The 26366-nt window shown below is 41.9% G+C and overlaps 1 protein-coding gene and 1 long non-coding RNA gene across 2 annotated transcripts in view; both read left to right on the forward strand.

Moving 5' to 3' along the window:
• Positions 1-26366, forward strand: part of grm7 (glutamate metabotropic receptor 7) — a 532223-nt gene that overhangs the window by 189725 nt on the left and 316132 nt on the right. The gene's annotated exons all lie outside the window — the stretch shown is intronic.
• Positions 3721-15005, forward strand: LOC116983139. Its single transcript, XR_004414621.1, has 3 exons — positions 3721-3754; positions 10052-10057; positions 14996-15005. It is a non-coding gene; the product is annotated as an uncharacterized LOC116983139 (long non-coding RNA).

Genomic DNA, 26366 nt, shown 5'->3' on the forward strand with positions numbered 1-26366 from the left:
CTAACGTTAGAGATCTTATTCCAACTGTGCAAGAGGAAAATCCTTATTGTATGGTAGAATCTAAGGGGTTGTTGGCAGGAATACGATAAGGACAATGTAATAGAATAAATTCCTGAGGAATGAAATTGCAGGATAAGACAAACTGGCTTCCTTCTTTGTCAATAGCCAATATGTGGTAGAGCAGGATAGACATAGACTTGGACAAATTTTCTCTGAGTTTAATAATTCTATTTTATCGAGGAAAAGTGGGAGGGAGATATGAGGGTGTGGTTACCCATGGAAGACACCAGATCTGGTAGCTGGTATGAAACTGGGTGAATATTCTCAAGTTTTGTTAAGAACTAACCTTTGAAGATCATCTGACATTCAATTGGAACGGTTATTCAGGAGATTTAAAGGGATTAGTTGGAGCTTGTAATGGTGCAGACTAAAGAGGGCCTGTGTAGCATTGATGCATTAAATGGTATTTTTGGCTTTGCTTTTGTTCTCTTGCTAGTACATGTTAACAGTCACACATTTAATCATTTTTAACTGTGAAAACTAAAAAGTTAATATAAAAATGTCCAAGCCATCAAGTTTTGTGACCTCTGAAATACTTCATTTTGTGGGAAATTACCTTTAGCACTATTTGTCTTCTTTGTCACTAACTCTATCTGCCAAACCAACCCCCTATATCACCTGTATCCATTTATCACTTGTCATGCTTTGTCCTGCCCCCACCTCTCTTTTCCAGCTTTCTCTCCTCTCCTACAATGTCTGAAGAAAGGTCTCAACCTGAAATGTCACCCGTCCATTCCCACCATAGATGCTGCCTGACCCTTAAGTTCCTCCAGCGCTCTGTATTTTGCACAACATTCCAGCATCTGAGTCTCCTCTCTAACCCTAACAAGTTTTAATCGTGAGTGGAATATAGTAAGCCTTTGTTTTCAAAGTGGAAATACAATTATTAGAGAAAGTATTTTTCATTCTTGTGTTTCTGATGAAATTAAACTTTTGGTGTTCCTATTGTGAGAAAGGTCAGTATGATGCACAATGGAGAAACCAATTGCTAGCCTGACTTTTTAATAACTTTTTGTTCCAGTTCAGTGGATTTTGCTCATTGATGTGCTGAGCCAGATTGAGCCTACATCTCATGGAGTGATATCTCAGTGCAGCCCAGGAGACCTGAAACCAAGCTGCAAGGTGTCACTGCTGGATTATTGAAGTGCTCTGTAAGGCACATAAAGGAACAGATCATCTATTGATTCACAAGGTGCAGACTGTCATCCCCTGAGCTGGGATATTAATTAATTTAGTTTGGAGATACAGCAAGGGAACAGGCCCTTAGGTCCACCGAGTCCATGCCGACCAGCGATCCCCACACACTAACACAACACACACACACACACACACACACACACACACACACACACACACACACACACACACACACACACACACACACACACACTCACATTTTTTATCAAGCCAATTAACATACAAACCTGTATGTCTTTGGAGTGTGGGGAGAAACCTGGGCTCCCGGAGAAAACCCACGCAGGTCAAACTCTGTACAGACAGCACCCGTAGTCAGGATTGAATTTGAGTCTCTGGCGCTGTAAGGCAGCAACTCTACCGCTGTGCCACCGTCCCCCCAATTAATTCCAATGTGTCCTGTCGCAGTCCTGTCGCAGTCTACCATGGCTGCCTGCTCCCGCCATTTTAATGTGACCTGTAGCAATCTCTGTGAAGATTGCTGGCTGCACTTACAGAACAACTTTAACCTCCCCTGACCCACCAAACCTGAAGGCTGTCAATATGGGCAGGTCATTGAATGCCTGCCAATCTCTTTAACTCCTGAACATTTATATACACATAGGATGTGCAAACAAAAAAAAGAGAACATTTTGATTTTGGGCCAGTTTCATAATTTTGCATATGAAGTATTTGGGGCAGCACACCAATAGAGTTGCTACCTTGCGGTGCCAGAGTCCAGGGTTCAACCCTGACTATGGGTGGCTGTCTGTACAGAGTTTGTACCTTCTCCCTGTGGCCACATGGGTTTTCTCAAGATGTTCCGTTTTCCCCTAACACCAAAGACATGCAGGTTTGTAGGTTAATTGGCTTCGGTAAAAATGTAAATTGTGCCTAGTATGTAGGGCAGTGCCAGTGCATGGGGTGATCGCAGGTTGGCACAGACTTGGTGGGCTGAAGGGCCTGTTTCCACATTCTATCTCTCAAATATTTTGCAGCCCACACAATAAGTATCAACTAAGATTATTAAAACTGACTTCAATAACAATAAGCATACCTTTCGGCCAGAGTCAACGTTTCCCACTCATTTTAGTAGATTCCACTGCGCCAATAACAGGTTTTCTTGCTTTGGTTCTGAGAGTTTGTAAGTCTACAGAAAGTCATAGGGCATCATTGAGTTCAGTGATGTGCTCACTGCAGCAGCTAGTAGTAAAATACAAAGTGCTGCACTAACTCAGTGGGTCTGGCAGCATCGCTGGAGGACATGGATAGGCAATATTTTGGGTTGTGTCCCTTCTTCAGACTGATTGAAATAGAGTGGGCATTACTTATTCGGAAGTAGGGTCAATAACTCATTAAAATCTGCACTTGGTGCCAACATTGAGCGTAAGATTCCCCCAGTGTATTGTGAGAAAAGAACATCTAGAGTATATTGATAGAACAAATAAATCCCAATGCAGGTTTTTGTTGGTGGAAAGAGACATGACAAGAAAGAGAATAATGGTAACTAAACAATAGTTCATTCCACACTCTCCTGCTATTAACTTGCTGCTGCACACTGTAGCATGCATCTCTAATACACAATTGATTACTCCCATACAACTTCAAATCAGCATGCACTCTTCATTCATATCTGCTGACAAAATGCAATCATAACCACATCTGCATCTTTCTGGGGTGTGCAGAAGAGACCTGGCTGATCCACTGATGGTAACGGTTGCTTATTAAAGAGGTAAGTTCAGGTATTCTCTGCTGTTACGTAAGGTTTGTGCCCATCAACTGTCAGATTTTGGACTCACAATTTTATTTACCCAATCTTCTCATACAGACATCAGAATTTGTCCCTTTCCGATTGTAACAAAGTATGAGCAGCAGTGACTTGCGGTGAGGTCAATGGCTGGGGAGGCACACTAGTTAGTCACAGTGGCCCGGCCCTCCCTGTATTGATCACCGCGCCTCCCCGAGGAGAGAGAGGGGTGGTGCCATGGCTGGGAGGGAGGGAGAGAGAAGGGAAGGGAGAGAGAGAGAGAGAAGGGAAGGAGAGAGAGGGAAGGGGAGAGAGAGGGAAGGGAGAGAGAGAGAAGGAGAGAGAGAGAGAGAGAGAAGGACAGTATGCAGCACGGAGAGAGAGTGGAGAGAGACAGAGGAGAGATGAGAGAGAGAAGATTGGATGAGTAGGGAGGAGAGGAGGAAGAGAGAGAGAGAGAGAGAGAGATGAGACGATGGAGAGAGATGAGAGAGGAGAGAGAGGAGAGAGAGAGAGAGAGAGAGAGAGAGAGAGAGAGGAGAGAAGTGAGAGAGAGAGAAGGGAGAGAGGAACGATGGCACGTTATAACCTGCAGCCGTCCCATTCTGACTGCCGCCGAACCCCCCACCGCACCAGTGTACCCTTCCTCACGGCGGCCCAGTGATTTCTCGGCTCTGACAAATCGATGGATCTAAACAATAACAACACTAAGAGCAACCCCGGGCCGCCACGTTCCCTGACTGCTGAAGCTAGCTAACATGGAGGGAGAGCGAGGTAGCGTCAATTACATGGGCTGAACCTACGTAATTGACGCTCGCTCGTCCTCCACTGGGCTCAAGACACCCCCCCCCCCCCTTCCCCCTTGTGAGGCAGATGTGATCGCTGCCTCACCTGGTGCTTTTTTATAGCAGTTTTTTCATGAGACCAGCGAGCTTAAATTTAATATATTTACATGTGAAATACGTTACCTGGACATTGGAAGGTAAGGACATGTAATGAAGGAGTTTACAAACATTACATTAGTGACATACATAAAGATGGTAACAGGCACATGCTTATTGCCCGCGCTCCATGCAGTTTCTGAAGGGTTGCGCAATCAGAGGGGAGGCTCAGGTCATCGCTGCCTCATCTCTCATCTCTCCCTGTATTTGCAGAGCTGTGCAAATTTGGCGATTTTGACTATAAAAAACGATTTTCACATAGAAATGACATTTATAACACAGATTAGTGGAAAAATCTTTATATTTATTTTATTATTATTTTTCTTTACTTTTCTTAACAGCTATTTTCATTGGGAATATGACAGGGGAGGCTCTGCCTCCCCTGCCTCCCCTGACTGCACCTCCCTGATGAGCAGGTCATTAAAACAATAATATGAGCATTTATTAAAATAACTAAAACTACAACTCAACAGCAGTAAAGCAGCAAACAAACACTCATTTTTCTATATCCTTGAAATGCAAAATTTTATGGAGAAGCGCCTTGCAAAATGCTTGTCGGAAACAAGCATAGAAGAGTTGGCCTGAGAATTTTCAAAGCGTCTCAAAGTCTGTGGGTAGAACCAGCAACTGCAGTTCTTTGTTTCTATGTTAATGTCCATGAGTCTTGATGCCGTTCCGGATTCACAGCCCGTGGTGAAATCTAATGAGCTCACTCAGAGTGTACATTTATATAATCAATAAGCCTGCACTGCTACCCTAATCTTCAAAATGCAGTTGACTATGTTTTCGGAATTACCATTTGTTCTTAGCATTGAAAAGAAGGATTATTTATTACATCACACACCAAGCTAGTCTCAAATGTCTCTGAGAAAGAACATTTTATCGTTTTTGTACTCATTCTTGCTTCTGCAGAGCATCGACCTCATAATTTACTGCTTCTTCTAAGTGAGCTCGTATTTTTCCAAGCCACAGCTTTTTTTTTCATTTTGCCGCTTACTTGACATACAGAGAAACAAGCAACTGCAGATGCTGGTTTACATAACACAGACACAGTGCTGGATTATCTCAGCGAGTCAAGCAGCATATCTGTATAACTGAGATAGGTGACATTTTGGTCGGGGCCCATCCGCAGACTGAAATGTTTTGATCTGAAATGTCACCTTTCCATGTTCTCCAGGGATGCTGCCTGGCCTGCTGAGTTACTCCAGCATTTTGTGCCTTTTTTCTGCTTGCTTTATATATAGTGCTTCTTGCGGGCAGCTCCGACTTAACTGAAAGGCCTGTTTAATCCTGACAGTACACTGATTTAATATAGTTATGGGTAGATGTAGATGTAGATCTCTCTGACTATCGGCAGTGGTTCCAAGCAAACCCAAAGTTTAGTTTATGATGGTCATATATACTGCGGTACAGTGAAAAGCTTTTGGTTGCAAGCGATTCAGTCAAAGAGACAATATATGATTACAATCAAGCCGTCCACAGTGTACGGATAAAGGGTACGACATTTAATGGAAGGTAAAGTCCGATTACAGAGGGTTCAAATGTTTCCAATGAGGTAGTTGGAAGGTCAGGACCTCACAAGACATCAAGCCATTTAAATGTTATAAAATCCTGGACTTGTGCACAATAGCTGTCAAAGGTAGAAACTGGGGATTTTATACCAGCTTTGGAAGATTAAATCTGTCACTTTCTAATGTTGCTCCACATGGAATCCAGGAGAGGAATGATTCCTTTCTATAATAGACTGAGAAACAGCCTCTCTGATCCTATACCAGAGCAGGGACCATAACTTATTATTTTTAATTGTGGTTTGTGGAGCAACAATTTCATAGGAGATGTGAAGATGGGCTGCATTTGAAATAAAAATGTGTCACCTTTAAGTTTTTCAATTATTTATCGTTGTAAAATGTTTTCAGTTAACTTTAAAAAATATTTTTCCATTTCAAGGTGATTAAAATTATTCGCATCACATTGAAGAGTTTTTTAAATATCTCTGAATGTCAAAGCTATATGCACAGTTGTGAATGTAAAAAGTAGCCTTACCTACTTAAGGACAATTTGGGATTGGCAATAACTGTTGGGTTAGCCAGGGACACATAGATCCTGGGGAATTAATTTTTAATAGTGCCTCCATTCAAATTCTAATTTTCCAAATCAATTCCAATTTTGAAGATTTAGGTTTGCTACGATAGTAATTCCAGGACTAACTACCCACACACGCTAACATTTATGATCTTCCAGTCATAAAGATAGGGTTGTGTCAAACGGGTATAAGAACATATGTAACAGAAGCAGGAGTAGGCCATGAAGCTCCTTGTGTGTGCTCACTGTTCAATAACATCAAGGCTAATTTTTTACCTCAGCACTAACCCCATATCCCTTGGTTCCGATATAACTGTTCGGATTGAGTTGGGCTGTGCTATGCCTATCTGTCTCAGTATCCAGTTCAGGATTCTTTGTTTAGTATTATGGCATCTGCCTTCACTTGATCAATGGCAATGTATATGCAGACTAGCAAAAACATTATTCTGCTCTTTCTACTGATTCCTCCTGGCCCAATCAAGTTGGGCTTGGATTTGCTATGGATGGATCGGATATGGGTTGGTATTAACGTTGTATCTGAGCGGAGCTTTATGCTGCACTAATGAAGACGTTTGCTAAAATGGTTTCCAAATTGGCAAAGATTGAGCTGGGGTTCTTCAACCCCCAAGAGGAATTAAACCAGGTTCTGCTTCCCGCTATAGCAAGGAGCTGTGCTAATACTTTCTTGAAAGCTGTAGGGCTATTCTGCTCCTTCATTTGCCTGAAAGGGATTGAGTGGAGGCTCCACTAAACATTCAGCAAAAGCTCAATCTGAGTAGAATTGAGCTTTCAAGTGAATTAGTTAATACTTTGAAATAAGCAAAACTTAGGTGTCCCTAAAGTCATGACTGAGAATATTTTAGCACAATAAGCAAGGGTTATACTTCAACAAACTTACTGGAATTGAGGCAGATGCTGATTTTACTGGACCTTGCACTAAACAATATTTCCTCTTCCTGTATCTGTAAACTGTGTCTGGCTTGATTGTAATCACGTATAGTCTTTTTGTTGACTGGACAGCATGCCACAAAAGAGCTATTCATTGAACCTCGGTACACATGCCAATAATAATAAATAAACAATTTAGTACTCATGATCCTCTAAGTCAACAGATTAAAGCTTCTTTAGTTTAGAGATACAGCTCCGAAACAGGCCCTTTGTCCCACCAGGTCTGCACTGATCAGCGATCTCTGCAACCTAACACGATCATACACTCACTCTGGGCAATTTTACCAAGCCAATTAACCTACAAACCTGTACGTCTGTGGAGTGTTGGAGGAAATCGGAGCTTCCAGAAAAAACCTACGCAAGTCATGGGGAGAACGTACAAACTTCATACAGATAGAGCCTTTAGTCAGGATCAAACCCGGGTCTCTGGCAACTCTATAGCTGCGTCACTGTGCTATCCTTCTGAAGAGCAAAATATTGTAGAACCCTGGAAACATGAGAAAAGAAACCCAGAACTTGAACATGATGTGCACGTCAGGTTAGTGGGGAAAGAAACAATTTATGTTTGGGGTTACGATGATCTTTTGTCAGATTGAAACTTCCATATGCTGAGTTCCTGGAATCGTTGATTGTATTGAACTGTTCCTAGGCATTTGCAGCTCCCCTACCAATATCATCAACACAAATAGTTTATAAATGTGGACTGTTTATTCTCTGCATGAAGCAAATGTTGAATCTTTACACAAATAAATGTGTATGGATGCCATAAAATGGAAAACAATGGAACTACACAGCAGATAAAGGCAGCACCTGTGGAGATGGGAAAACTTCAGGTTATTGGCCTTTTGTCAAGTTTGGGGAAAGTTATAAACACAAAACCAAGAAATTCAGTGGTGTTTTAAAAAAAATATTGTGTGGTTACCTTCGATTATTTAGCTCCAACAAGATTAAACTGTTTCTTTGTGAGATTTATAGAACATAATTGTGTGCTTTCTTCATCAAATATTGAAACCAGGAACTGCAGACTGCTTAACATGCAACAAAAGCTTTTCATTGTACCTCGGTACACGTGATAATAAACTAAACTCAAAAATCAGATGCTCAGTGTGAAGAAGGGTTCCGACCTGAAACGACACCTATCCCTTCGTCCCACTGAGTCTGTGCCAAAGATCACCCCATACACTAACACTATCCTAAACACTAGGGGCTATTTACAACCCTACAGAAGCCAATTAACGTACAAACCTACACGTCTTTGCAGTGTGGAAACCAGATCATCCGGAGAAAACCCACCTGATCACAGGGAGAACATACAAGCTCTGAACAGACAGCACCCAAAGTCAGGATCGAACCCAGGTCTCTGATGCTGTAACGCAGCAGCTCTACCACTACACCACTGTGCCACCCGAAATTTTACCTATCCATGTTCTTCAGAGATGCTGCTTGACTCATTGAGTTAGTCCAGCACTTTGTGTGTTTATTGGGAAACTTATTAATGGTTTCCTGTGAACTTTACAATTGGGGATCTTGACCTTAGAGTCATAAAGTGATACAGTGTGGAAACGGGCCCTTCGGCCCAACTCGCCCACACCAGCCAACAATGTCCCAGCTACACAAGTTGCACTTGCCTGCTCTTGGTTCATATCCCTCCAAACCTGTCCTATCCATGTACCTGACTAACTGTTTCTTAAACGATGGGATAGCCCTAGCCACAACTTCCTCCTCTGGCAGCTTGTTCCATACACCCACCACCCTTTGTGTGAAAAAGTTACCCCTCGGATTCCTATTAAATCTTTTCCCCTTCACCTTGAACCAATGTCCTCTGGTCCTCGATTCCCCTACTCTGGGCAAAAGACTACCCGATCTATTCCTCTCATGATTTTGTATACCTCAGTAAGACCTCCCTTCATCCTCCTGCCCTCCATAGAATGGAGACCCAGCCTACTTAACCTCTCCCTATAGCTCACACCCTCTAGTCCTGGCAACATCCTCGTTAAGCTTTTCTGAACCCTTTCAAGCTTGACAATATCTTTCCTATAACATGGTGCCCAGAACTGAACACAATATTCTAAATGCGGTCTCACCGATGTCTTATACAACTGCAACATGGCCTCCCAACTTCTATATACAATACTCTGACTGATGAAGGCCAAAGTGCCAAAAGCCTTTTTGACCACCTATTCTACCTGCGACTTGACCTTCAAGGAACCATGCACCTGTACTCATAGATCCCTCTGCTCTACAACACTACCCAGAGGCCTGCCATTTACTGTGTAGGTCCTTCCTTTGTTCGACATCCCAAAATACAACACCTCACACTTCTCTGTATTAAATTCCATCAACCATTCCTCTGCCCACCTGGCCAATCGATCCAGGATCCTGTTGCAATTGTTCACAACCATTTTCATTATCTGCAAAACCACTAACTTTTGTATCTTCAGCAAACTTGCTAATCTTGTCCTGTATGTTCACATCCTGGTTGGACTTGAACATATTTTCTGAGGATAATATACGATGTCATTAAACAATTAAGTGGACAAACCACAAGACCAGATACGCACTTCCAGCTCAAGTGCGGTGTTGCTAAATAAATAGATACTGCAATAAAAGGGGAGAGCTGGCAGAATTCTCCAGAGGTTTCATAGGAACTTGATTGGGAAGTGAGGTTGATGTGACCACTGAAGGTATTGTCTTTGTGCTGAAGGAAACCGGATCGCTGCATGGCTAAGACCAAAGCTTATGATAGGAAGTTATGAGGGATATTTCTGTAATATCTTTTACCACATGATTGTTGTCTGTGAATTTCTGCACTGCGGGCAAATTCCCCTGCTTGCTCTGACATTTCCTGGAGAATGAAGGAAGAGTTTATGAAGTATGTTCACCTTGGTATGATATCAGGATGATCTCAGGGATCGAGAAGTGAGCAGCAAACTCACATGGCACCGATCTGTCACAGTCTGGATTGATCCAAATGCCATTTGGATTTTAGAAATGGCACCAAAACATGGCTGTGCCCACATGTGTAAAAATGCAAAAAGAATTTCACTGAGCCGTTGCGCATGTGACAAAAAAAAGCACCATTGACCCAGAAGCTTGGAAGCCAAGAGTGACTATGATCCTAACTTTGGCCACAGCAGTCAAAGCACATGTGAGATGGTGTTTGAGATCGTAGGAAGTCACGCTCTTAGTAAGGACAGAGGATGTATTTGAGCATTGACCATTTCACTGGAACTGCTACTTCTCAGCTCCACCGATCTGGGTTCAATCCTAACATCCCGTGTTGCCCGCGTGGAGTTGGTACTTTCTCCCTGCGACCAGTTGGGTTTCCTCCAGATGATCTGGTTTTCCTTTGCATCCCCTCCTGCTAGTCGGCAGGTTAATTGCCCCCTCGAGTGTAGGTGAGTAGGGGAAACAATTTGAGGTTGGTGAAGAACTGATAAGACTATGGAGAGAATTAAATAGGTTCGTGTATGATTAGGGTTAAAATGGGTGGCTAACAGTTGGCACTTGAAAGGCTTTATCACTGTATGACTGATCTATTTTTCTATCAATAACTAGGTTTCAAACGAAGCAGAGTTTAAAAAAAACCTTGTTCTAAGAGTGAATAAATGTTATTTTTCAGATCAGAGAGGATTAAAAATACTCACATTAGGGAAGAATTTTGGGTGCTGCATTATTGTGTATGCCATTTTATTGTTCTCGGGAGAACAAGGTGTTAGAAAATGGTGCCATAAGTCAGCGTACTCATTTCCTGACCAATACTAATACACTAATACACCCACACGTGTATACAATATTGTTCCAGCCTTGAGTTTTTCAAAAGAGTTTCTATTCCAATGAATTTTAATGTGCAGGAGGAGGAGGAAGGAGGGAATGCTGCCAGATCGGCTGAGTGTTTCTGTTCTTATAGTGGATCATTATTTGTGATGCCTGTCTTTTATCTATGTAATTTCTGAAAAGTCAACGTTGGGAACAATGATCTTTTATAGAACTATAAAAATTAGCAGCTCAGAGGGAAAGTGTTCAGGTTGAAAGATTGCTCCGTGCCATTTCTCTGGCAATGAAGCTGTCATGGGTCAATTTCTCACCACTTGTGAAAGCTGCATAAAGAGCAGGAATCTCAATTGAATGGTTTGTAGGAGAATACTGTTGACTTTCTCTGTGCAATGACATGCTGACATTGACATTTAGAGCTGGAGTAACAGAGCGGGTCAGGTAGTATCTCTGGTGGGCGTGGACTGTTGACGTTTCAGATCAGGCCCCTTTTCAGATTCATCCCCTCAAGAGTATCGCTACTAAAAACGTCGCCTGTCCATTGTCCTCATGAGAGGCACCTGACACGTTGAGTTGCACCTGGCACTTTGTATTCTGCTTGAGATTCCTGCACCTGCAATTCCTTGTGTCTCTCCCAGTGGTGGAGTTGCAGTGGTACAATTGCTGTCTTACAGAGCCAGAGACCAGGGTTCGATTTTGACTATACGGGTGCGGCCTGTACAGAGTTTGCTCGTTATCCCTGTGACCACATGGCTTCTGTAAATTGTCCCAAGGGTGTAGGATAGAACTAGTGTATGGGTGTTCGCTGGTCGGCATGGAGTTGGTGGGCCCAAGGGCCTGCTTCCATCCCGTATCTCTAAAAAAACCCTGAAAAACACTGTGATTGGCCTTGTTGGTTGTAGCATGGAGTTCACAGTTGATGTGAAGCGAGTTCTCACCAGCATGTAGCACAGTAGGTATGACCTTGGTAGTCAACTCTTAAAGTGCATGTGATGATCACTTTTCTAGCTCCAGGAACGTGATACCACTGAGTGACTGGGGAGGTGAGTGGGATGGGGGTGATTAGAGATACAGAGTTGCCCCGGTAAGCTGATCAAGAGCAGTGTCAGCAGGAGGCTTCTTGTTTGTACAAATAGGTCAAAGGAACCAGAGCCAGGCCTCCTGCTCAGAAAATGGTCAGAGCACTATCTGTAAGGATGAATGCAGTCTGTGCCATGTGAAACATACACACTCTGGGATGTATGTGTGCCTATTTCTGTAGGATGAAGGGATGTAGCTGAAGTCTAGTCAACACTGAGTTTGGGTGACTTCACTAATGCAGCAGGAAATGAAAATGAATAAAAACTACAGTTGCTAGTAATCTGAAACAAAAACAGAAAACACTGCATTTCGGCAAGCAATTGTGAAAAGAGAAAGAGGGTTAATATTAAAAGCCAGAAACCTTTTGTCAGAAATGGGTATGACCTAAAATGTTAACTCTGTCTCTCCTTCCACACATACTGCCTGACCTATGAGTGTTTCTGGTATCCCAAGTCTGTGTCCCTGTTGTAACAAACTGTGAGACGCCCAGATTTCAGCAGCAGCAACAACCAGCAATGATCCCGATTGCTGGGAAGTTGAAAGTGACTGTGAACCTGACCTCCAGCAAAACAATCAAGATGCACAGAAGGTTTTATGAGGATACTAGACCAAGTCTGACCCGTTGGGCCCCATTCTCCCCAACGCAATATTCCACCACTCACCCGTTCCTCAACGCAACACGTTTCCACCACTCACCCGCTCCCCCAACGCAACCTGTTCCCCCAACACATAGCCCCCAACTGTGCAGGTGCAGCTCATTTCCTGTCATCCCCCAACACTCCCTCCTCTCCTCTTCACCCTCCCTCTTCTCGCCCCTCTCCTTCTCCCCTCCTTCCCTCCCTCCCTCACCTCTCCTTCCCTCTCCTTTCCCCTACCCTCAGTCACTCCCTACCCTCAATCACTCCCTCCTCTCTGTCACTCTCTCTATAACCACTCACCCCTCTTGATGTCATTGTGAGGTGGAAGCTGCTTTAAAAAAAATGTAAATTAGATCCCATTGTGATGTAATTGTGGGGTGGAGCACTGCTCACGGGCAGTTTATGTAAATGAGATCCCATTGAGACGTCTTAGCTGCTAACTGCCACTATAACTTTCTCAAAGTGGGATTTTGTAAAGTTTAAAATGTGAATAACTTGTAAAATATAACATCAATTTGAACGAAATTTGATTTAAAAAAACACACGACAGGACAATTGTGAGTAAGCTGGTGCCAAAATTGTAGCATTATCATGTATCGTTTTGGCGTAGTTCTGGGAGCACATGGGCACGCAGACACACAGACAGAATCACAAACAAGATGAGAGTTTTAGTAATAGACAGTCTGAGAACTCATGGAGAACAAAGAGCTGGTTTTGAGAGTTATGTGGGGGAAGATGGATAATGTAACCAGGTTATTCAGGAAACAAATAAGATCTTGATAAACAAGGAGCCAAATGTTTTAAGAGCGCAAAGATATCCAGTAATGACACAAATTTGGTCTGCTCCTGTATAATTCTGATTTTTAATTTTTAACAGAAAAACTCTTTTTCTGTTGGACTTATGTGGATTTCTAGTCCACAACCATTTGCATTGGCACTGGTTCTAGGTCTCCAGTTGGAGCTGCCAACTTATCTATCATTCACCCCTTGCATGTAACTCTTTCCATTATTTTATTGAAATATGACGACCATTGTCTTTAAAATTATTTTAATATCTCGGCTTCTGGATTCCTTGTTGTGTTAAGTTTGTGTAAACATTTTTCCTTTATAACCATATAACCAAATAACAATTACAGCACGGAAACAGGCCATCTCGACCCTTCTAGTCCGTGCCGAACACGTATTCTCCCCTAGTTCCATACACCTGCGTTCAGACCATAACCCTCCATTCCTTTCCCATCCATATAACTATCCAATTTATTTTTAAATGATAAAAATGAACCTGCCTCCACCACCTTCACTGGAAGCTCATTCCACACAGCCACCACTCTCTGAGTAAAGAAGTTCCCCCTCATGTTACCCCTAAACTTCTGTCCCTTAATTCTCGTCATGTCCCCTTGTTTGAAACTTCCCTACTCTCAGTGGGAAAAGCTTATCCACGTCAACTCTGTCTATCCCTCTCATCATTTTAAAGACCTCTATCAAGTCCCCCCTTAACCTTCTGCGCTCCAAAGAATAAAGCCCTAACTTGTTCAACCTTTCTCTGTAACTTAGTTGCTGAAACCCAGGCAACATTCTAGTAAATCTCCTCTGTACTCTCTCTATTTTGTTGACATCCTTCCTATAATTAGGCGACCAAAATTGTACACCATACTCCAAAATTGGCCTCACCAATGCCTTGTACAATTTTAACATTACATCCCAACTTCTATACTCAATGCCCTGATTTATAAAGGCCAGCACACCAAAAGCTTTCTTTACCACCCTATCTACATGAGATTCCACTTTCAGGGAACTGTGCACAGTTATTCCCAGATCCCTCTGTTCACCTGCATTCTTCAATTCCCTACCATTTACCATGTACGTCCTATTTTGATTTGTCCTGCCAAGATGTAGCACCTCACACTTATCAGCATTAAACTCCATCTGCCATCTTTCAGCCCACTCTTCCAACTGGCATAAATCTCTCTGTAGACTTTGAAAATCTACTTCATTATCCACAACCCCACCTATCTTAGTATCATCTGCATACTTACTAATCCAATTTACCACACCATCATCCAGATCATTGATGTACATGACAAACAACAGTGGACCCAACACAGATCCCTGTGGCACCCCACTAGTCACTGGCCTCCAACCTGACAAACAACCATCCACCATTACTCTCTGGCATCTCCCATTCAGCCACTGTTGAATCCATCTTGCTACTCCACCATTAATACCCAACCATTGAACCTTCTTAACCAACCTTCCGTGAGGAACCTTGTCAAAGGCCTTACTGAAGTCCATATATACAACATCCACTGCTTCCACATCAATTTCCCGAGTAACCTCTTCAAATAATTCAAGAAGATTAGTCAAACATGACCTTCCAGGCACAAATCCATGTTGACTGTTCCTAATCAGACCCTGTTTATCCAGATGCTTATATATATTATCTCTAAGTATCCTTTCCATTAATTTGCCCACCACTGACGTCAAACTAACAGGCCTATAATTGCTAGGTTTACTCTTAGACCCCTTTTTAAACAATGGAACAACATGCGCAGTACGCCAATCCTCCGGCACTATTCCCATTTCTAATGACATTTGAAATATTTCTGTCATAGCCCCTGCTATTTCTACATTAACTTCCCTCAATGTCCTAGGGAATATCCTGTCCGGACCTGGAGACTTATCCACTTTTATATTTCTCAAAAGTGTCAGTACTTCCTCTTCTTTGATCCTCATAGTTTCCATAGCTGCTCTACTTGTTTCCCTTACCTCACATAATTCAATATCCTTCTCCTTGGTGAATACCGAAGAAAATAAATTGTTCAATATCTCCCCCATCTCTTTTGGCTCTGCAGATAGCTGTCCACTCTGACTCTCTAATGGACCAGCTTTATCCCTCGTTATCCTTTTGCTATTAATATAGCTGTAGAAACCCTTTGGATTTACTTTCACCTTACTTGCCAAAGCAACCTCATATCTTCTTTTAGCTTTTCTATCCTTTTATTTGCAATTTAATGTTTCTCTTGTCTCTGCCCACTACATAGGGATTCGTTACCAAAGAAATCTTACCATGAGAATCTTTATAAGTAGCTTCCCTTAATCTTCATTTCAGTGGGACACATCACAATTTTACAAGCCTTTCGTCAACAAAACATCTGTTGAGTAACAGTTAATTTGTCGTCCAAATTCAACATCTAAGCTTTGCTTTTATATTCAGTGCTTCCCTGCGTAAAACCTCTTACAACCATTTTGTTCCTCACTTTCACCTCTTAAATGATCGATGGACAGTAACTGTCTTTCTAGTTTTCCCTGAGCCCTCATTTGTTAATGTTCTTTTGGTGCATGGTTGTATGTCAAGCAGATTATGAGCACGCTGTGATATATTTCAGTTTTAAGCCATTTGGCGAGGTATGAATGAATGATTGACATCTCTTTTGTGAACCCAGCAGCTTACGTAATTGGCACCACTTTTGCCACAAATAACAAGGTGAAAGCAAGGTGAGGTGATTGCTTAGTAACTGCGCCCAATATGAATGAAGTGATTATTTGATATGGGAAATCTAATATGCTGTTTTGCCTTTATTGAGTAAAGGAATATGGTTTCAAAACATTGTGATATCTATTTAGTGGCAGACCCCTACATAGGTAAATTAATTTGCCTTAAATAAAAATACCAGTCTAGTAAACTCTTGGCAATTGTTTGCTCTCTGGTATGCCAACTGCTTTTATTCAATATTGGCCATTGGTCACATACAATCCTTCTTATTATCTCCAAAAATTATTGCTTCCCTTAGATCAAGGTTTTTGCTGAGGAGCTTCTGTTTTAATCTTCCCGTGCTCAGAATGGTATAGATAATGATTGTGTAATGGAAATTATTGTTTTTGGACACACACACACACACACACACACACACACACACACACACACACACACACACACACACACACACACACACACACACACACACACACGCGCACACACACACACACACACACACACACACACACACACACACACACACACACACACACACACACACACACAGCGGCCAGGGAAAGCGGGGGAGTGCTGTCTGAAATTCACACGGTGCAAAGCCAAGGTGATATAGACACCATGATGAACAGGAAGGTTAAGGCGGCTAGCACAGTGTACGGTAAGTCCTTTAAAAGAGCGGGGAGGGGAGAAGGAGGGAGAGACACTTTTAAGAAGCCAGACAATTTTTAATAAGCCAGAGATACACAGCTGTGGAGTGTGGCGGGCATTTAACATTACCGGTCGGTTTTCCTTGGTTCTGAAAACTCGTGCTTACATTTATTTTCCCCAATGAGTCAATGAAAATGCCCGGTCAGCAAAGGAGATTAACTAAAACTATCTACGGCTACCTCGACTACCTATAACTACATAGCGACCCCACTTCCACTGCACCTACGACTACAAAAGTATCGATTTTCTCCATGGCGACCAATTTTTGCTCGCAGAAAATGTTTCAACATGTCGAAAATTTTGCTGCGACCATACTGATGAGGCCGCAACTAGTTCCCAGAATGTGGGAACTCCTCACGACCATGAAGGAGACTCACCAGAGACCATCAGCGAAAATGTGGCGACCCTGTGGTGATCATGAGGCGAGCGCAGTCTCCTGCACTCGCCTAAAAAGTCTCCTAAGTGGGACAGTCCCTTTATTCTCTCTTTTATGTGTTATTTATTTTGTCACCGTGTCAAAAATATTCTTGATGTCCTCTTGCCAGATGTTTTTCCCAGATTTGTGTCTTAATCGAGGGCTAATCTGCTTCCTCAGAAAGCTCAGCCCATTTTACTAGTGGATGACCATTAATACTGGAAAGGTACGTTCCCAATTTTTGCTGATGTAATTGTGGATGGCATTAAAGCCAAGACTTGCACCAGTGAAATGGTTACCTTGCAATTAATTGATTCCTTACTTATTTGGAGCGCCTAAACCTGGAAAGTTTCATTGACCAGCTTTCTAGGACCAATTATCAAACACACCATGTGCATAAAATTGTCGTTCACGATATTTATTTTGCCAATTATTTAGATAGGCCATTATAATATAAAACTGAGGACAGTATATATGAAATGAATCCTAGGTACTTTCAATGACTTATAAACATGGGAAGGATAGGTTTTGTTCATGTATTATCATATGCATGTCATTGTATGTATGTTGTGCAAATTTGAGGTATACATTCTCTCTTTAACGTGTTATTTTTTGGGTGGTGTATCAACTACTCTTCTCGGAGACAGAGTATATATTGATTTTTTTTCTGTGTATGTCTTCTGTGTTCATGTCCATTGTACAATAGTGCTATTTCCTTATTAAACTTCTTTCATTTTTGTTTGATGTATATGTTCGTAATATATCTTTTTAAAATTATTTAAAAGATATATGTAAACATTTTCTGCCCACCCTTAAGGTTTATATTTACACTTTAAAAAATATTTATGAGAAAACAGAACATTTTTGAAAAGATGAGCAGATCTGGCGATACCCGTGGAAAGAAACGGTTTACCTATGTTCAAGATAGACACAAAATGCTGGAGTATTAAAAGAGGAAACTCGAAACAGAAGGAAAGTGAAAACCTGGAATCTCCCTTGTGAACTCAATGGAGTTCAGCAAAGCTGTCACCTCGTCAATTTGTGTTTGAATTCTCCAATGAAGAGGGAATCACATTTTGGGCACAATTAGTCAACATTTGTATGAGAATTAGTAACTATCGATTTTGTTTGACATTAGATTGCTTTTGCACCAGGAGGGAGTATTTTTTGGAACAAAGCAAATTGAAATATGTTAAATCAATTAATGTAGTCCAACTCCTGTCAAAATAAAAGTGTAAAACACGTGAGCAGCTTTGAATTTGCTAACCTCTCTGTCATGATGTGATTTGTTCTTTCACCATGATGGATGGTATGGGAGAGGGAATGCTGGAGGGGAAATCTGCATATTAAATATAAATTTCTCATTTTCTGTGAGTGCATGCAATTAGCAGTATTTAGTAACTTTAATTATTCATTGAACGTTGTAAACAGTACAAGCCATGCCAGTTTATTGAATAATTTTCAATAATTTGAACAAAGGGACTACACATCAAGGAAATTGGCCTGGAGGAATGGAATAACATTTATTTCAATGTGGCGACATTAACTTCACATGTCTTTGGGTTACTTATCATGTGTTTGTGAACATTGGTGGAATGTGAGGAGACTGGCTCTGTTACTGCCAGCAGAGCACCTCTCTCTATGTTATCTCTGACAGGTGTCAGGTCTTATGGGGAAAAGGCAGGAGAATGGGGTTGAGCGAGATGAGAGAGAGCAGCCATGATTGAATGATAGAGTAGACTTGATGGACTGAATGGCCTAATTCTGCTCCTATTCATGAACTCCAAGGCCCAAGAATTTATTTTTGCTTCAAGGAGACGGAACTTGATAGATAAATGATTGGAAAGGGTATATGCCATTAATTTCCAGACACCAGTCTTTTGAAGGGGTTTCAAAAATCTAGGACCTTTGCCAAACAACTTGGCCTTCCAGTTTTTATTTATCCCCCTTCTCCTGTTTATTGCAATACACAAAAGAGAAAAATGCAATTTTATAGCCTCAATGTTGCAAAGCACTTTACATCCAAATTGTGTAGGAAGAAACTGCAGATACTGGTTTGCACCAAAAATAGACACAAAATGCTGGAGTAACTCTGTGGGACAGGCAGCATCTCTGGATAGAAGGAATGGGTGATGTTTCAGGTCAAGACTGTTCTTCAGTCTGAAGAAGGGGTTCAACCTGAAACGTCACCCATTCCTTCTATCCAGAGATGCTGTCTGTCCCGCTGAGTTACTCCAGCATTTTGTGTCTATCTTTTGCATCCAATTGCTTAATTTAGAAATACTGTTGCAGTAGAAAAGGTGGTGTGGTCAAGTACTTATCCTCTTGTATCTGGTGGGTCAGATACTCACAGATTCAGTGTGGAGAGTTGCATCACTGAGTGATCGCTGATACATGAATCGATGATACATAATCAAAGCACCATGATGTCTCTCTTCATCAACAATGCAGAATGACGCTGTTTATAATTAGACTATTATTAGTGTTAAGATTGTTAATGGTTCCAGTGTTGATCCATGCTTCACCACCATGTGAGCAGGTGCAGCTTATTGCTGGGGACTTATTCAGTCCCATGCTGAGACAATTATAGACAGCAAATTACTTTCTATCAAGCACATGTATTTTCCAATTGAGGTAGTTAGAGTTGCAGTTTAATGGCAGAGGTTAAAGATGTAATATTTTTCTTTATTATTTTGTTTAAAATTATTGCTAGACGCATTAGCTTTGGTTTGGCCTTTTCCCAGGTACATAGGAAACCTGAAACCCTATTTTGTATTTGCAGTTTCTTCCTACACATCCTATTTTGTATGTATGAGAAATAAAGCAAAGTAGGTTGCAATGAAAACAAATAGGCTATAGAGTGATGTGGTATCATTTTGCCCTTATTCACGTTGTATATCAAACCCTTATCATCTTTTGTCAAACCTCAGCATCAAAAAGATCCCAGATTAGTCTTCTAAAAACTAGATGGAGAATAAAGAGGAGCAGCAGTAGAAGGAGGCTCTGAGGCTTTATCAGGCTGCTTCAGTTTTCAATAAGATTATACATTTTCCTTCTACCTCAAGTTCACTTCTCTTTCCCCTTGTGTCTGAAACTCCGTCACCCTGGTCTTGAATATGCACAGTGGCTGTGACCCACATATCTCTGTGATAGCGAATTTCATAGATATCCGAGCCCTAAAACATCTCTAAGGTCCCTGACAATATGCCACAGCTTTAAGAACAGCTTCTGCATGTACAATAGTATTTCATTTTTCCTCATCTGTTTTGTTGCTTCCTGCAAAGTGTCACTCGGTGGTAAGGGCATTTTGGCATAAAACCAGAAAATAGTGGAAATGCTCAGTAGGCCAGGCAGTATCTATGGAGAGCAATTTGGAGTTAATTCATGTTGACGACCTTTCATCGGAAGTGTGGCAAGTTAGAAGTAAAAATGTGTTTTAAGCGTCAGAGGAAGAGATGAAATGATGTGGAAGACTATGCTCTAAACTCTCCATATAAAACTGAACACAGGGCTAACAACCCTGATCAACCCTCATCGCTAGACTATCTGGAATGCAGTGACCAGAACAACACACAATACTTCAAATGTGCCTTAGTCTTGTACAATTCTTCCTCAGAACTTGCATACTCACCTTCCCCATCAATAGGCTATGCCATCTTTGATCAGTGCCTCAGGTCAGCATTGCACTCTGCACCTTTCGTTTCTCATCTTATTTGTGCACTTTTGTTATTACCGGCCTGTGGTCCCTGTGAGCTGGCTCTCTGACTGTTAAACTAAATTACCGACATCCTTCAAACCTTTCATATTGTGGTTTGTGAAGATTCCTGTTGTTAGGTGACCACGTGTATGACGAAATGCACTTGGCTTCTTCATACCAGACAGGCCTTATCTCATCCTGGACTCAACCTATTTCCGTCTGGAATAACTTGGATTTTTCCAGTCAGCTTGACTCTTGAAGGAAGAGCTCTCAATCCTCTTTTTGTCTCTGAAAGTGTCCTCTGACCCAGTCTCATTGGAAGCCCACTTTTGTAGATATCGTGTTCTCATTCACGATCATGATGCTTAATCGTAGCCTGTGGCTATTTATTGCACAGTTTTCCCTCTATTCCTGTCAGAGAGCAGATGTGTTTTATCTCTCCGCTGGAGTTCTCATCTCTTGCTGATTGGGTCTCACGTCAACCCCAACTTCAAGCTCCTCGTCCAATAGACTGGCATCAAATTCCCATCTGCAGTGCATGAGCGCCTCGCGACCCTCAGTGTGATCAAAATGCATGGAAAGAGGTGCCTGTTCTCAACCCATTCTCATCTTGGGATTCCTCTTTCCCACTGTTTTAAGTAGCCACATATTAACCACCGGAAAACTATTTTCAGGTGACTATTTGCATGCTAGCCACAGAAGCAGATCTACAAACTCATATTACAATTGCTCCACACTCTTAAATCTCTCTATACACTGTAAATGGATCAATTGTAGTCATGTATTGTCTTTCTGCTGACTGGTTAGCACGCTACAATAGCTTTTCACTGAATCTCGGTACACGTGGCAATTAACTAAACTGAAAACTGAAACTGATTTTCTTGTTTCATTGATACAAGCGGGTAATCCCGGTCTTCACTTTAAGATATCACCTCTTGATGCCTTTGGAGCCCATCTGATTCAGAATGTGAGTGGCTCCTCGATCTATCTTTTCACTGCACGTTGCCTAAATCCTATCAAACACACACTCCTCCAATTTGAGACACTGTGTGGAGTGTACAACACCCCACGGCTCATTCATGACCCATAACCATAATAGGCAACCAGACCCATCTGTTACCAGCAGCAAACCAGCCATTTACCTACCCCTGTATAATGGAGGGTTCCTCCTACATTTGGAACCAGTGTAATTTTTCTGCTGCTCAGATAAACATTCATATATTGTGTAAGTAAGTAAGTAAACTTTATTTATATAGCACATTTTAATTCAATTTGCATTGACCCCAAAGTGCTTCACATAATTTAAATAATAAGTTCCATTGCAAACCATAGAAAAAGGTTTAAAAAAAATGAATAAAAATGGACACAACATATTACAGAGTTCAACACAAACATCCCCCCACAGCAGAATCAAAACATTTCCACTGTGGGGGAAAGGCACCAGAAAGTTAAGTCCTCTTCCTCTGTGAAACACCTGAGGTCAGGGCCCATCTGTGGCCGTGCAGCCAGTCCGATGATTTTCAGGGCCCTCTTGCCGTAAAGATGAAACATCGGCGTCGGGTGAAACATTCCTCAGCGGCTTGGAAAAGTCTGGAGCGGCTGTCCCCTCCCCGGAGACCGGAGACCGCGGCACTCGTAGTCCTCCGGCCGCGCCGGCTGGAGCTCCGACCCCGGCGAACTCGATCTCTGGCTCTGCGGCGCTCCAAATCCAAATCCAGCGCCGCCCGCGGCCGAACGCCCGCAGCCACAGCTCCGCGATGTTGGAAGTCGGCGACCAAAGCGCTCCGGAGCTTACCGCACGGCGACCCGGTAGGCATCGCCCGCTCCTTGTTGGTATCCCAGTGCTGCGCCACCGCCGCCGAAGCTGTAGTCCCAGCCGGTCCCGACAGGAAAACGCCGCTCCACTTTCGGTGGTAGGCCGCGAGGACGGGGCGAAGAAACAGCACGGAGGGATGCTGCCTCTCCGACCAGGTAGGGGACTAAGAATAAAGTTTCCCCCTTCCCCACCCCCACCCCCCACATAGAAGACTTCCACTAACATAAAATAAAATAAAGAAAGGTGTAGAGGCGGACTGCGGGCAGGCTGCCATACACAGACGGCGCCCACTCCCGCACATCCGCCATCTTGGAAGAGTGTGTACAATTTATGTGCATGAGCGCATGTCTCTGCGTCTATATGTCTGGATGATTATGTGCATAGAATGAGATGGGAAATGAACATCTGTGTGATTTATGGATTATGGTCAAGGAATCCTGTGGAATTAGTCTTATAGATATCAATTGCATTCCTGTTAAAAGTTAGGAAGTCAGATACAATTTTGTTTGATTTCTGATATTTGTCATTTATCCAAACATGAATTTACTTCAATGGGTTAATCTTCACATTGAATTTCAATGTCTGGACTTTTTGGAGTCAGACTGTTAGTAAGTATGCAGATGATACTAAGATAGGTGGGGTTGCGGGTAATGAAGTAGAGTTTCAAAGTCTACAGAGAGATTTATGCCAGTTGGAAGAGTGGGCTGAAAGATGGCAGATGGAGTTTAATGCTGATAAGTGTGAGGTGCTACATCTTGGCAGGACAAATCAAAATAGGACGTACATGGTAAATGGTAGGGAATTGAAGAATGTAGGTGAACAGAGGGATCTGGGAATAACTGTGCACAGTTCCCTGAAAGTGGAATCTCATGTAGATAGGGTGGTAAAGAAAGCTTTTGGTGTGCTGGCCTTTATAAATCAGAGCATTGAGTATAGAATTTGGGATGTAATGTTAAAATTGTACAAGGCATTGGTGAGGCCAATTCTGGAGTATGGTGTACAATTTTGGTCGCCTAATTATAGGAAGGATGTCAACAAAATAGAGAGCGTACAGAGGAGATTTACTAGAATGTTGCCTGGGTTTCAGCAACTAAGTTACAGAGAAAGGTTGAACAAGTTAGGGCTTTATTCTTTGGAGCGCAGAAGGTTAAGGGGGGACTTGATAGAGGTTTTTAAATGGATGAGAGGGATAGACAGAGTTGACGTGGAAAAGCTTTTCCCACTGAGAGTAGGGAAGATTCAAACAAGGGGACATGACTTGAGAATTAAGGGACTGAAGTTTAGGGGTAACATGAGGGGGAACTTCTTTACTCAGAGAGTGGTAGCTGTGTGGAATGAGCTTCCAGTGAAGGTGGTGGAGGCAGGTTCGTTTTTATCATTTAAAAATAAATTGGATAGTTATATAGATGGGAAAGGAATGGAGGGTTATGGTCTGAGCGCAGGTATATGGGACTAGGGGAGATTATGTGTTCGGCACGGACTAGAAGGGTCGAGATGGCCTGTTTCCGTGCTGTAATTGTTATATGGTTATATGGTTATATGACTGCTTCCTTACGCTGTTCACCATATGTAATTGCAGGCAAATGGTATATGTGACCAGAGTGGGTAATATGAAGACTGGAGATGGGTTATAGCAAGGCATTGTGTTTTCCACTGGATGATAACCTTCAATGTTGTAACTCCTTGAAGAATGTAATTTTGTTTGTGATGGGATTTGGATTGGCATAGATTTAATTGTACATCTCTGAGAAATATGGTATTATAATCTTTTGTCAAGTAATTCAGTAGACTTCAAAGGACAGTGTTCAAGCAAAGAGGTCACACTTCAATCCTTGTGATTGAGGACAATATACCTTAATGATGTTGTTGCTGTCATTTAAATAGTTACCATCTGACCGACTACCAACACTGAAGGGGAACTGTACATGGTAACTGTCTTCTCAGCAAATGTATTGAGACTATATTAAATTTGCCAAGTATCAAGTAGGATAAAATAGTTATCTTATCTTTTGGTAAACATTGTGGTAGAAACCAGATAAGGGATGCATGTCTATGTGTGTGAGTCGACATTCTTATTTTACAATCTAAGAGTCAAGAGTGTTTTATGTCATATGTTCCAGACAGAACAATAACATTCTTACTTGGAGTGAGTTGCCAATCTTAAAAAAAAAATAGTAGCATAATAAAAGGAGTATTTGTTAACAATCCTTGATATAAAATGTTATGTTTTTATGGAGTGTTGATATAGTCTGTGACTCAATGGAAATAGGAATACACACCAGTTCAATACTTTTCATATCTTTGATCTTTCCACCCAAAGACAATGCCTTCCTTCACTTCCCCTCGGCCTCTGCCCCGACCTTTCTCAAAGTTAACCTTCACTGCCATCACCCCCACCCCCCCCCCCCTGAGTTCACACTCCTCACCTTGTCCTATCCAAAATCTTTCCATCTGATTTTTCACATGTCTTTCTTAACCCCTCTATTATTTCTTAGCCTCTCTGCTCTGCCCTCCTCCATGAGGTATTAATATCCCTACTTCTAAGCAAGAGTTTAGAAATTATGCTCGTGTTTCTTCTTCTTTTAGTGTCCATCTTGTTACAAATGTTGACCTTGCTGTCATCGTCCTTCCTGAAAAGGACACAAGCTTCCGGCGACAATCAGTGGGGGCCATCACTTGTCGCAATAGATGATGGTGGTAGCTTAGTTAGCTCAGGAGACTTCCAGTTTCCAGTGTGGACGCTTCTGCTATGAGGCCATACTAGTGCTAAAAGGTTTGATCATTAATTAAATTAATTAAATCTAAAAGTTATTCATTAAATTACATATTTGGGCTCCAGTGATCCAATGATAACTTTGCCTCCTTTCCCCTCCTCCTTCGTATAGTCCTCTCCCATGCCTGGTCTGACATTTCCTTTTTATTCTCCCCTCACTCCACCTTCTTGTTCCATTCCACCCATTTTACCTTTCCTTATCTGGCACCTTTTCATCTCAAGCCTTTATCACTTATTTCTTCCAATCAACTTCTCCCCACTGTCCTAACATATGCAAACTTTATCCCTCCCCCACCTCTCTTTTCCAGCTTTCTCCCCCCCTACTCCAATCAGCCTGAAGACAGGTCCCGACCCAAAACCTCGTCTGTCCATTTCCCTCCATAGATGCTGCCAGACCCATTGAGTGCCTCCATTTTTTTTGCTCAGGATGCCAGCGTCCACAGTTCCTTGTATCTCTCTGTGTTTTTAATGTTTTTTCTGTAAGTGCAGTGTTGGGGTATTGAGGGTTAACTGGATACACATTCTGTACAGGAAGCTCCACTGTTTTAGCACACTGGAGAGGAGCCTATTAAAATATTTAATTGCATGCTGTTTCCTGGCTATACCTTTGGGTTCCAAACTTAAATACATGCATCATTGCACAAAGTGATGGGCTCGTTTTCACAAACTGGATTCTGTTCAGTTGTGTGCATGAAGCCCAGTGCAAAGAAAGATAGTCAGACAAATGGAACCATTCTAATACTAATTCACATTCAAGGTCATAAAGCCACATGTTAGAAATAAATAATTAGGATTCTTACTTCATTTAAAAATGTGATTAACACTGGTTTACACGTTGCGGTAATAGGTCAATCATTATATCAGCACAGTACAACACATTGCTGGAAAGCCATTGAAGTATTGTATGTGAATAATTTATCGATGGTTTTTGCTGAGAATATCTTCAGAACCCATGCTGATGCATAATTAACATTAGACAGTTGGTCCATATTGCTGAAGTATTATTGAATAGTTTGCAGAG

Source organism: Amblyraja radiata, chromosome 18 (assembly GCF_010909765.2).
Source record: "Amblyraja radiata isolate CabotCenter1 chromosome 18, sAmbRad1.1.pri, whole genome shotgun sequence".
Classification (NCBI taxonomy): domain Eukaryota; kingdom Metazoa; phylum Chordata; class Chondrichthyes; order Rajiformes; family Rajidae; genus Amblyraja; species Amblyraja radiata.